The sequence below is a fragment of the Pleurodeles waltl genome, chromosome 10 (genome assembly GCF_031143425.1).
Source record: "Pleurodeles waltl isolate 20211129_DDA chromosome 10, aPleWal1.hap1.20221129, whole genome shotgun sequence".
Classification (NCBI taxonomy): Eukaryota; Metazoa; Chordata; class Amphibia; order Caudata; family Salamandridae; genus Pleurodeles; species Pleurodeles waltl.
This window is the reverse complement of record NC_090449.1, coordinates 880,355,144-880,367,956: the sequence shown is the minus strand read 5'-3', so window position 1 is coordinate 880,367,956 and position 12,813 is coordinate 880,355,144.

The window sequence follows — 12,813 nt, the reverse complement described above, 5'->3', positions numbered from 1 at the left end:
TTTTACCTCCATGGTCATAATTTGGCGATACTTACCACTGGCCTGTTAGTGGTATTACCACCACCTTAACACCAACCGCCAGGGTTGTAATGAAGGCCTTAACCTTTAAAAATTAATATCTCTAGTTCTCTCAATTGGATTTTTGTTGTTTTATGGTCATTTTAAAGATACAAATATAGTCTATTTTTATAAATTAGTGTTGGATTTTTGTTGTGTTTTGGGTTTTACTTATTTACTGTTTTGTGATTTTTAAATGCTTTACTTACCTGTCTCCTATGTTAAGCCTGCTTGCCTGTTGCCAAGCAGCCAAAGGTTGAGCTGGGATTCATTTATTGAGACCTGACTGGGCCTAGTGGGGGTTAGTAGCCTATTGCTAAGTGTAGGTACTTACCTGTCCTTACCAATAATTCACTTTCCAACACTTAGAAAATCAAATATTATTAACATGTTAATGAAGTGTGTATAAATAAAGAAGCAAAATGTAAAAAAATGAAAAATATTCTGTAAATGTGCAGGAATTTGAAAATGGAGTAAGTTAGTATCCTCAGATTGATTTGTGAGAGCAGTTCAAGTGAACCAAATGGAATGTAGTATGTTCGATGAGTGGTCTCAGTTGAATTTAGAAAAGCTCCAACTTTCCCATTATAATTAAAATTGAAAGCTTTTTTTATATTTGTTTGTGATATTTCATAATTTGTGCATTTGTTTGACAAATTCTTGTTTGTATTTTTAGTGTATTATTTTGCGGATCAGATCATCAAAAATGCTAAGCCGAGGTTCTTGGCTTCCAATAGGGACTCACTGGGAGTCCACAAATTTCAATAGTGATTCAGTGGACCACCCCTGGCTCCAGCAGTGATTATGTGGGGTTCCAAAGAAGTAAAACATTTAAGAACCAATGATGTAGACAGCTTCAGTGGATATATAAAAATATCAGAAGTGTGAATGCTTTAAAATGCACAATGCACAATGTAGTGGGATATTTTCCTGTCTTCACAGTGTCTATGGGGCAGAATCTGAGATGGATATTGTTATTTCTGACTAATCAACAGGGTCTCTTAGTTTTTAGAGGTCTGTGTACAGCCAGCTTTCCAAGGATAATTCAGCTGAGGGTCCAGTTTTACTATGGCAGGTGGTAGCACATTTGGAATTCCGATACAATTTGATACAATATATCCATACAACAATTCATGTGCAGTATGAGCTAGTATTTTAACAGGGAATAGTGACTTTACAAAACAGTAAAACAGGCAAATTAAAATGAAAAACACCAAAGACAACTAGAAAGGCCTTACACTTACAGGAGCAAAGACATAACTGCTGAAAGGTGTCTATCATTCAGAAAAAAAATAATTGCAAGTGTGGGAATTCATTCTAAAAATGATAGTACAATCAACCTCCTGAGGATATCTGTTATTTCTACTTCTTGCTGTTACAATTCTACATATTTTGTATTCTATTTTTTTATGAATTACTAAGGAACTAAAAAAAACTGCCCATCAGACAAATAAAAGTTGCTACACACATACCAACATTTAAACACACCAATTTACAAAACAGTATCTTAAATATTGCATACTCCTGCTACCCCAGGGAGGATTCTGGCCCTTCATACTAGAAAGGTTGTGCTGATGAATGTTAACCAAATTGGCATGGTCATCCAGCTTGTTCCAATTAATGGCCTGCCATCAAATATGCTATTGTCACCAGCCAAACCTGTTTTCTAATTAGTGGATGTAGCGGTGCCATATGGATCCTGTCTGAGCAATCACTTGGGGATAGAAGGAGGAACTGGCAAGGAACAGGTGCAGTCAGAACAGGATGAACAGGTGGACATCGGCAAGATGTATTTAAATGATTCACTTTGTGAGAATGGGGTTGTTAGTTGAGTGGGTGTTAACTATGCTTAAACAACAGCCACAATCCCCATCAGGGTGAACCAGTAAAGTAACTAAATTATTCCAGCTACACCCTCTGGTAGCTTGCCACACAAACTGTTAGGCTTAATTTAGATGGAATGTATGCAACACACAATCAGTATTAAAGTGAAAACACAACACAAGGAAAATCCAATACCAATTTAAACAAATAGAGTAAATTTTAACAAATTATTTGACACTGAAACATCAGAAATCCATTCAGTTGAACTGGAGTTTTAAATTTTAAAGTGAAATCCATTGTGTAAGAGATCAAAGCTCCAACTGTGGACATCTAGTTGCATGAGACCGGGTCAAAGTAAATAAATATGGCTGACCGCAATGGAGCACGGGCAGGATATAAGAAGTGGATTGGGCCCAGTCAGAGCTTACCTTTGGGCATAGAATGGACATAGAAGAAAGTTAGTGAAAACATGTCTGAGAAGATACAGTTCAGCGGGGCAGCACTGCAGACAGTATCTGAGGAGCAGGAGTCATAACAGGGAGCTGCTGGATGAAGCAGTGGTGAAGATTTACACATTTAGACTTAGTTTTGTTTTTAGAAATTGAAAATCTCCAGCAGGACAAAGCTGGAAGCTGTAGCCGATGAGGGCTACACAAGGCCAGACTACCCTTCTGCAAAGATTTGTTGAACAGGATTTGCAGCTGCAGCGAAAAACAGGAGCTGCTGCAAAGTCAGTCCGACCGGCCATAAATCTTGGGCAGATCAACAAGCAGGTAGGTCCTGGTCTCCTCTCGGTTTGCAGTACATTTTTCAGTCAAAAAATAAGTCCCAAGGTTTGGATTTTGGCTGTCTGTTAACATTTGGGATCACAACCAAGGATCCAGGACTGGATTGGAGCCACTTGGAGGATCAAGACTCATTCACACTGGATCCTAGTGTAGGTTAAAGACAGATGGAGTCTTTTCTGCCCCTGAGACTCTGATCAGGAGGCTAGCCAACTAGCTCTTGGAAACACTTTGGTAGTTCTGGTTCAAGAAAAGGAACAGGGCTCAAACAGCAGGACAGGCCTCTACGAGTTCAAAGCAGGTTACAGGCAGCAGAGCAGTCTATCAGGTGCAGCAAAGCAGACTTCTGAACAGAGCAGACCATAGAAGGAGGCAGTCCTCTGAAAGTCCTTCCACAAGTCCAGAGCGTGAATTGAAGAGTGGGTCTGAGGGTTCTGTTTTTGTACCTGGTGCCTTCATTGAAGTCACTGATGGTTCTAGAGTTTTCCCTTTGAAGTGCCTAAAGTTTCCTGCCTCCTCTGCCCTGGCTCCAACCAGGCTACCTTAACAATAAAGTAGTGTGAAGTCCTTTGTGTGAAGGCAGGCACAGCCTATTGATTTACAAGTGAAGCTGTGCCCAGCTCCGCCCCCCACAATCCTCCCTGAGATTGCCCATCCAGGCACACCTAATCCCTGTATTATGTGGCTGTCAATGAGGAATTAACAACGTCCATCTGCCAACTACACCAAGTCATGTGACCCAGGAATAGTCTGTAGGCACAAAATAGCTAGGGCAGGGAAATGGCAACTTTCTAAAAGTGGCATTTTCAAAATTATGACTCAAAATCTTAAATTACCATGCAACACAATCCATCAGACACAAAACATGACCATCCTACATACTCCCAAATAAAAGGTATTGCTTTTTAAATGTAATAAGGTAATCCAATATTATCCTAGAGGCCTTGCAATAGTGACAAGTAAATTTGAGAGTTTTTTGCTACCAGGGCATGTAAAACTTAAAAGTACATGTCCAACTTTCTAAATAGAAGACATTGCCTAATGGACTGTTTAGGGCCTACCTTTAGGGGTCCTAATACCAGCAAAAATGATTTAAGAAAAACAGGAGGGTGAAAGCAAAATGTTTGGGGAATGACCACAAAAAGGCTGGAGGTTTAACACACTTCCTGCCGGATAAGGTTCAAAACAGAGGCCAGCGGTTGTTCAGTTACATCATGACAAATATTGTTTAGCATTTCTATATTCCCAAGAATATAATGTCCAGAGATATGACCATAATCCCTGCATGTGACACCTAATACCTGGTTTTATTGTGTACCATGTGCAGCGGTAGAAAAACTGGACCAATCCCAGAACAAACTGGCCTCACTGACCTCACTTGCAGTAAGTCAAGCCATGGCTTTGGGCGCCATCAGCTACAAGTCTATCCCCTACCAACAAAAGGAGCACTTCCTAGTGTAGCTGGAGCAATTTAATTGCCAGTTCTCTTCTCATCTAATTTTGATACTTGATACTCCAGCAGCCCCTCTGCGTGATTCTTAAGGGAAGTGAAAGAAAATACATTGAAGAATGTCCACCAGAAAATCACTGGTGTGGAGTAGCCTGGGGCACCACCGCAGAACTGGAAGGACAAAAGTGAAATTACTGTCATAATGTTCTGTTGTACTAAAATAAATTATGCAAAGTGTTTAACACAAAAATAAGCCCACCCTTAAGAACTGTTATTGAAAAACTGCTAGCTAACAATAATGTAAAATGTTTATGTAAGTGAGGATAAAGTGGTATGTGAAAGCATTTTAACAATATAGTGAGCTTGCCATTCCACACTCTGCCTCTTTAATAAATTCCACCTGGGTGAAGGAAGTTTCTGAGGCTCACTGCCTTACACTTGCACAAACCTTACTACAAATTTGAGGGACCTTCCTGAATAAGCAAATTTGGAAGGAAGTATTCATGGCAGGCCACCAATAAATGTATTCCTTCAATGTATGGCACACGTTGTACAGGAAGTACCATATTTGCAAAAAGAAATTAAAAGTTAATATGTGTAATGTGCAAAGGTATGTAGGTTCGGTTTTTTAAATTCATAGAACTGTGAGTGTAGTGTTCTAGGTTTTAAAATGATATTCACATTTTAAGGGCTGTGTACCATTTAGTTTCTGGCGGTAACTTCAAATTGTGTTATTGCCACAGGTACAGTCTGGGAGAGGTAATTCTGCTGAGTAGAGGGCATTGTGCCAGAGGATCCTCGGCTGAGAGAGTGCTTGAGAAGAGGATTTTACACTTTTTCAACTTGCACCTCAAAACAAGACCCTCTGAATCACGTCAAAAAGTCCTGGAATAAGTTAAGTACTTTCCAACTAATAAAATAATACGAATTGCACCACTCTGCAGGCACCTAATGTCATTTATGCAGACTCCGAGCACCAGGCAACTTTCTCATTGTGATTCTGAAAATAAATCCTGGAATATTTTAGGAGAAATTGATACTGCATTAAAATTTAAAATGTTTGTCAACACAGCAGCGGATCAGCGTTTCTCTGTCAATAAGCCATACTGACACTTTTGATTCTGTGTGCATAATATTATGCCATAAAAATGCATGCAGCCCAATGCTTTTAGAAGCTTCTCATGTTTGAGATTGTAAACGCCCCTTAATACATCGATCCTATAAAACAGGTTATGGAACGTTTACTCCTGCCAATGATGGATCAAAGATGTATGAAATATTGCCCTTGTTAAGGATTTATTAGAAAATAAAGATAAGCAACTTTTACCTTGCTGCTTATGATTGACGAACACTGATTTTCCTTGATCATATACATTTCAGAAGATTGGAAACAATGGCTTGTAACAGGATAGGGGGGCCACATCATGATAAATGATCTATACATCTTACCACACAGAATGCAGAGCCGGTTTTCTATATTTCTAAAGTGCTCATCTATTCAAAAGCATTGTCTTTCATCCTCATGACTTTTCCATGAATAAATTACTTAGTTTATTGTTGAGAACAGTGTTTGTATGGCCTTTAATTATCTCTTCAGAAATAATCTGCTGAAATGTTGACCGAATGTCTTTCGTAATGGAGTGGCAAATGCAGCAGGTTTACCAACACTTCAAAATAATGTGTCTTGGCGTTTACAGTGATGGCAGTAATGTAGTCATTACGTCGTTATCATGTTTGTTGAGTACATACATTTATTCCGATTGTGTTCACCCAGTGTAGCCTTGGTGCTTTTAAGTTTTAAACTCGGAGGATGCTGATAATTATGAGAAATCTTGCAATCTATCCAAATGTAAGACAAGAACATTTTATTTTCAGGTTGTAATGTTAGAGATCTCACTGAACAACATGTACTAATAGGGTAGATAGCTCTCTTGTAGAGGGTTACATCACGGTCCCACCTCTTCAATGAGGACGATATGGTAAAAAACACCGGTAAATAAAGAGCTCTTTTCTTCGGAGCTTTTTCACATCCCCAATAGCCATGCATTGCAACGGTTCTCTTGAAACAGAGAATTGAGGATCTAAATATGCCATCACAATTGTTTATTCCAAGTGATAAATGCATTGTGGCGTGGGATCAAGGTTTTTCATGCTAGAAACCGCATCTCGTTCGAATGTGGTAGGGACAGATAAGGAAATCTGTCATATTCCGATGACTGAAATTAACATTGAAATCAGCATTGAATATGGGAAGGTCAGGGACACGTGTAGAACACGTTTAAATAAGCTGATTTCTGTGGAATCATTCAAATGCGTTCAGGTAAAAGGGTAGTCTTTGTAGGACTGCTGGTCATTTACCTTAGTGTTTTCCTTTAATTTGGTAATATATTTGGTATATATAAGTAATTCCAAAACGAAAACGGTAACCAACATCTAGGTACAGACAGTTTAGGCTTTTACTAAGATCTCGTGTTAACAAGTCTTTAAAAAATGTACAGTAAGTGAATGTACACAGGGAGTGTGGACTTTGGGTCAGCACCCTTGAGCCACTGGATTTTATGTTTTTTCCATGTTTTGCCATTGCTTAGATGGTCTCTCCATCAAGTCCATGCCATTGTGACAATGATTACTTTGGAGCTGTGCTTGTGTCATCCCGAGGACTTAAAATGAAGTTTTATTAAACAGTCATACCTGTATATAACTGCTCCACTGTTCCACTTCTGATATATAGGGGGTCATTCCGACCCTGGCGGTCCATGACTGCCAGGGCCGGGGACCGCGGAAGCACCGCCAACAGGCTGGCGGTGCTTCCAGGGCCATTCTGATCGCGGCGGTAAAGCCGCGGTCAGAAAAGGGCAACTGGCGGTTTCCCGCCGGTTTACCCTTGGCCCAAGGAATCCGCCATAGCGGCGCTGCTTACAGCACCGCCATGGGGATTCCGACCCCCTTCCCGCCATCCTGGTCCTGGCGGTAAATACCGCCAGGAACAGGATGGCGGGAACGGGTGTCGTGGGGCCCCTGGGGGCCCCTGCACTGCCCATGCCACAGGCATGGGCAGTGCAGGGGCCCCCTAACAGGGCCCCATAGAGATTTTCAGTGTCTGCTGTGCAGACACTGAAAATCGCGACGGGTGCCACTGCACCCGTCGCACCCCTTCAACTCCGCCGGCTCCATTCGGAGCCGGCTTCATTGTTGAAGGGGCTTTCCCGCTGGGCCGGCGGGCGGCCTTCTGGCGGTCGCCCGCCGGCCCAGCGGGAAAGTCAGAATGACCGCCGCGGTCATTTGACTGCGGTACGGTCTTTTGGCGGTGACCGCATGGCGGGCAGCGGTCGGTCAGAATGACCGCCATAATCTTTAAATAACCCACCCGCCATTGGTCATGCGGACCTTTTTTTGTTGACAAGGAGAATTGAGAAGTAGCAGTCATTTACATTGAACACCATGAATAGTAATGTCCAATCGGGGCTTCACATGAAGCAATAAAGAGAGTTGGGTTGAGTTAAATGGTTTATTAACAGATTAACTCAAATCAATTGATTTAATCAGTAATCATTAATATTTAGTCATAATCTTTATAGATTAGTCAGCCATTTTATTGAATTGGATTAACTTAAATTTTGAGTTTGGAGAAGCGGCCTTCATCCCCTTGTAGATTCCCTCCCTTTCTTTGGCTGATAGGGGCTCTACTAGCACTTCATGCCATTTGGCATATATATGGAGTTCCGCACGTGTTAGGACCTCCCTCAGTGCCCGGTAAATGTGCATCATTAACTTTTGACCCCATCCCATACTCAGCAGAGCCAGGAGAATCTGGGGTTCTGGGGTGCGGGTCTTTGGGAATGAAGGCCAAATTCCATGGGCTGTCTCTGCTTCCATGACCTGTCCACAGGCGGAATGTTTCTATGGCATTGGCTATGGTAATAAAGCGGTCACCAAGATATATGTGCCACAAGGTGTCACAGCCCCCTTCTTCCCACCTGTCCACTAACATCAAATGTGCCATAAGAAAGAATGGGTGAAGAGCCCAAGCAATCATATCAGGAGCAAATGGGACCCTATGTAAAACCAACTGTATTACTCTTTTCCAAGACCTGCAAACCTGTCTAGCTATGCATGACATAGAAGTTGGAGCCCTTGCACCCATCATTAATAGTTCTGGCAATGGAGTGCTGCCACAGGTGCCCCTCAGCATTCTGAATTCCCAATTTTCAAAATCATCCATTCAGTGCACTGCATGTTGCTGCTGGGCTGCAAAATAGTAGAGCTCTAGGCAATTTGAGACCTCCCCTGTTCCATGTGCGCTTAAGAGTATACAGGGTAACCTGCATCCTCCCCGAGGCCCACAGTAGTTCAACTGTCATCCCATCTAGTTTTACGAAGAACGTTCTAGGTATCTCAAATAGGGTCCCCTGAAATATGTAAAGGAATCTGGGTGGGATTATCATTTTAACTAATGCCAGCATCCCCATCAAGAACAGACGTTGAGTGTTTCAAAATTTTATTGTTGGTTTTAATCCTCCCAGTACACTCCCTATATTGGTAGCCTCAAACTCCAGTGGCCCCTGTGTAAGGGCCTCATTTAGATCTTAGCGGATGAAATACGGGATATCCTGTCCGTCGTATTATGAACTTCAAGGAATAAATGAGATCATAATGTGGCAGAGGGGTTATCCGTCATGCTTGTGACTGAGTTTGCCCCTTCGCCAAAATCTAAATCCGGCCCTTAGTGTAATGCCTAGATACCTGATGCTCCCTATCGCCCATGGGAGTTCCAGTCTAGGAAGATCCTTATCCGGCCCTCTGACCAACTCTCCCAGTAGGAGCAGTTTAGATTTAGAGCAGTAGCCTGGACACCTGAACGAACTCTGTGAAGAGAGCCAGCTTAATGAGGACTCAGTAAAAGGGCTGACACAGACAGAGCAAGGCATCATCAGCATAAAGTTAGACTACATGTGTATTTTCCCCAATCTGCATTCCCCAGTCTTGTAGCACATTCTGGAGCCGGCACACCAGCGACTCCATTATTAGTGAACATAGCGGGGGCAGAGGGCAGAGTGCAGACCTGCTTGGTCTCACAGTGGAACTAGAATCTTTGCAACACCATTCCACCCATGCGTACCCTTGACTGAGGATCACTGTATAACAATTTTACCCAGCACCTTCCACAAGTATTCCCTTCACAAGAGTGCCAACACAAAGGGGCCTTCCTGTGTGCGTGACCAGTGAGACCCTCCTTACAATGCAAATGGTGTTCCTGTGTGGTATAAATCTGCATTGGTCCTCATGGTCCACCCAGGGAATATGTGACCAAAGACAAGATGCTAGTTCCTTACTCTGAATCTTCACATCAACTCTTAGCATAGGCAGGGGGTGATATGATGTAACTCTATAACATCCTTATCTGGTTTAAGTAGTATGACGATTAAAAGAAAGAATGAAATTCTCTGTACCCCGCACCAGTTAAAAAAAAACAACTGGTTGCTTCTGCAGCGTACCAACTATCCAGGGTCAAGACAAGCAACTGCAACCCAAATAATCCTCAAGCTGCTCTCCATGCGCTTGCACTTGCTCTTGCGTAATGTCTGAAGATAAATGCTGCCAAACGCTACCAAATCGATTGCACCACAAAAGGCTAGCCAGTTGAAGAGCTCTTCTGTAGCCTCCAACATAAAGCATTAAGGTGCATGAAGTAGTGCCTAATTAAAGCTGATCCAACAAGACCCAGAGCCAATGTCCAAGTGGCAAAAATGCAGAAATAGAACAAAAGATATCAGTGTCTTCAGCGTTATACAGTGCCATGGGCAGTAAAAAGATGTAAAAAACAATGGGACATAAGGGCGAGCAGAACACCTCAATGAGGCGTATGCCACACCAGCCTACCGCAGACCGCCTCCGCACCCCCCAAAGCACCTGTGGCCTAATGCCTGCCACACAATTGTCCCACAAATGTTCACAATAGTTCCCAAAGATGCTGCCAAAGTCCCTCAAAATCCCTCAATATGACACCAAGCAGTTCCAAAAAAATAAAAATAATAATGCTTCAAGCCGAAGCTGGCTGATTGTTTTTTAAAAGCCACACCTCTCCAGGAAACACAATGAAGCAGAGATGGTGAAGAGAGTGGAGTGGGCAGAGAGGACAAACTGGTAAGTGCAAGCAAGCAAGGAGGGGACCGGGCACGGCCTATAGACAAAAGGCCACCATCCAGGCACATGTGGACCCGACCTCCTGCTCTTTTTGACTCCAGGGGGAAACAGGGGGACCAGTGGTAACTGTGGGCCTTTGCCACCTTGCCTGTCTTGTTTTCAGGCCTCACGTAGTCCTTGTATCTCGTGGGGCGAGCAGCAACCGACCCCCAACGCTCCTCTGTGATCCTCTGAATGCTCACTAGAAATGCATGACTATTATCACCTCCCTCACTGAGGCAGGAAGCAGTCCCATTCCATATGCTTCATTGTACACTTCCAGTAGTCGGTCTGCCGTTGCCCTCGCCCTGCACTGGTAAAATTCTGCGGTCAAGCCTTCTCCACCCGGAGCTTTAGCAGTCTTTAATGCCCTTATCACTACATTATCTCTTCTTTAGTAAAGAGAGTGTCTAAGCGATCTCTTTCCTCCCTAGATAAGGAAGTTATCTTCAGGCTGGCTAAATATGCTCCTGTGCAACATTGTTTAGTGGTGTAGCATAGTCTTCTATCATAGTGACAAAGTACTACAGTGTCATGTGCCACATCTTCAGCTGGCTCTGGTTCCTTACCCTATTGCACTTTACAACTTATGCAAGTGAAGTTGGTTATTATTTATGTTTTTGATGTTTTTATTTGTCAGACTGGGTTAAGCTGGCACACAAGGGAGGAGGTCACTTGGTGGCTATCTTGGATGATGTTGTTAAAAAATTTACATATGACTACTGGAAGACATAGCCTTTCCTGATTCAAAGTTACTTGAAGATAGATAATAGTAACATCTATGCTGAAAATGGCCCTCTTTGCATGGTCACAAATGTTTTGCCTTTACCCTCCATATATTTTGATGAATTCATTTTTGTTGGTCTTGGGACTCTCTGCGCTTTACCACTGCTAACCAGTGCTAAGGTGCTTGTGCTCTCACCCTAAAACATGGTTTGATTGGCATATACCTGTTAGGCATATTTAAATTACTTGTATGTCCTGTGTAGAGTGCTATACCAAATAACCATGGCTACCAATTTAAATTAGGTCCAATGGGCCTTCAGCACTTATTGTGCCCTCCATCTAAGTAGCACTCTAAACCTTGTTCCAGGCCTGCTATTGAAGCCTGAATGCAGTGTCACACTGCCATGTTGACTTGGAATGGAAACCCCCTTGCCAAGCCTTAAAATCTCCTTTTATTACGTCACCCCTAACGTTGGCCCTATGTAGCCCAGAGGGCAAGGCACTGTGAAACTAAAAGGTAGGGCATGTCCTATTAAGTGGTACATGTCCTGGTAGTGAAAAACTCCCAAATTCATTTTTCATTACTGTGAGGCTACCCCTCTGATGGAATAGCATTGGGGATTCCTTATTTTATTTAATAAGCTGTAATTCCTAAATGAGACAAAAAAGGTATGTCATGTTTGGTACCTATGGAACTGTTACTATAAACACTCTTTAATAGTAAAATCAGATTCCTCATTACAATGTTAAAAATGCCACTTTTAGAAAGTTTTTCTGCCCTTAAACCTTTGTGCCTGCAGCCTCTGTTGGGTCACATCAATGGGTGAAGCTGACACACTTTGTGAATTCCTTGCAAACAGTCACACAATAGTGGAATTAGCTGTGCCTCAATGGACCATTAAGTGGCTTGATCAGTGGACGGAGCTAAGCACGGCCCCATTTGCATCTGAATAGGCTGTGTCTTGTTTCCTCATAATAGGCCTAACAACCCTGTATTGACAGTGCAGCCAGTTTTGATCCAGGGCAGGGGATTTAGGGAATTCCAAGAACTTTAAAGAATCTTTCCCGGAATGTTTCCCACCTTTTTAGGAGCACGGCACCAGATTATAAAAATAGGACTCTCATACCCACTCTTCAGTTCACTACTGGACCTGTGGAAGGACTGTCAGAGGACTGCCTGCTGCTGTGACATGCTGCTGTACCTGGAAGTTCTGCTTTGCTGCCTTGAGCCTTTCTTGAAACCTCAGAGGCTATCCCTGCTGTTAAGTCCTGCATATACATCTGTACCCAAGACTGTCATAAGTGACTCCAAGAGCTTATTTGCTGGCCTCCTGTTCAGAGCCACAGTGACATAAAAAGCTCCCACCATCTTGAACGTACACGTGAACCCAGCCTGAGGCCTGAACCCCAAAAGATCTCCACACACTCCTGGACCCTTGGTTATAGTGCTAAATCTGACCAGATGTCCACTGTTGGTGCTTTCATCTTATAGCCACTATTCTGAACTTCTTCAAAAAATCTTGTAAGTCCAAATGTAAGCCAAGACTGGGCCCAGTCCACTTTGTGTATCTAACCCTCACTCCATGACAGTCGGCCATAACTTTCAAGTTTGCCCGGGTCTTCTGCGACTAGATGTCTGTAGTTGGATCTTTGATCTTTTATGTGCTATTTTCCACTTTAAAAGGTAAACATTCATAACTCTGGTTCTACTGATTAGATTCTGTTGTTTTTGTGTCAAATAATTTATAAAAATTCACTCTATTTGTGTAAATTGGTTTGGGATTTTTC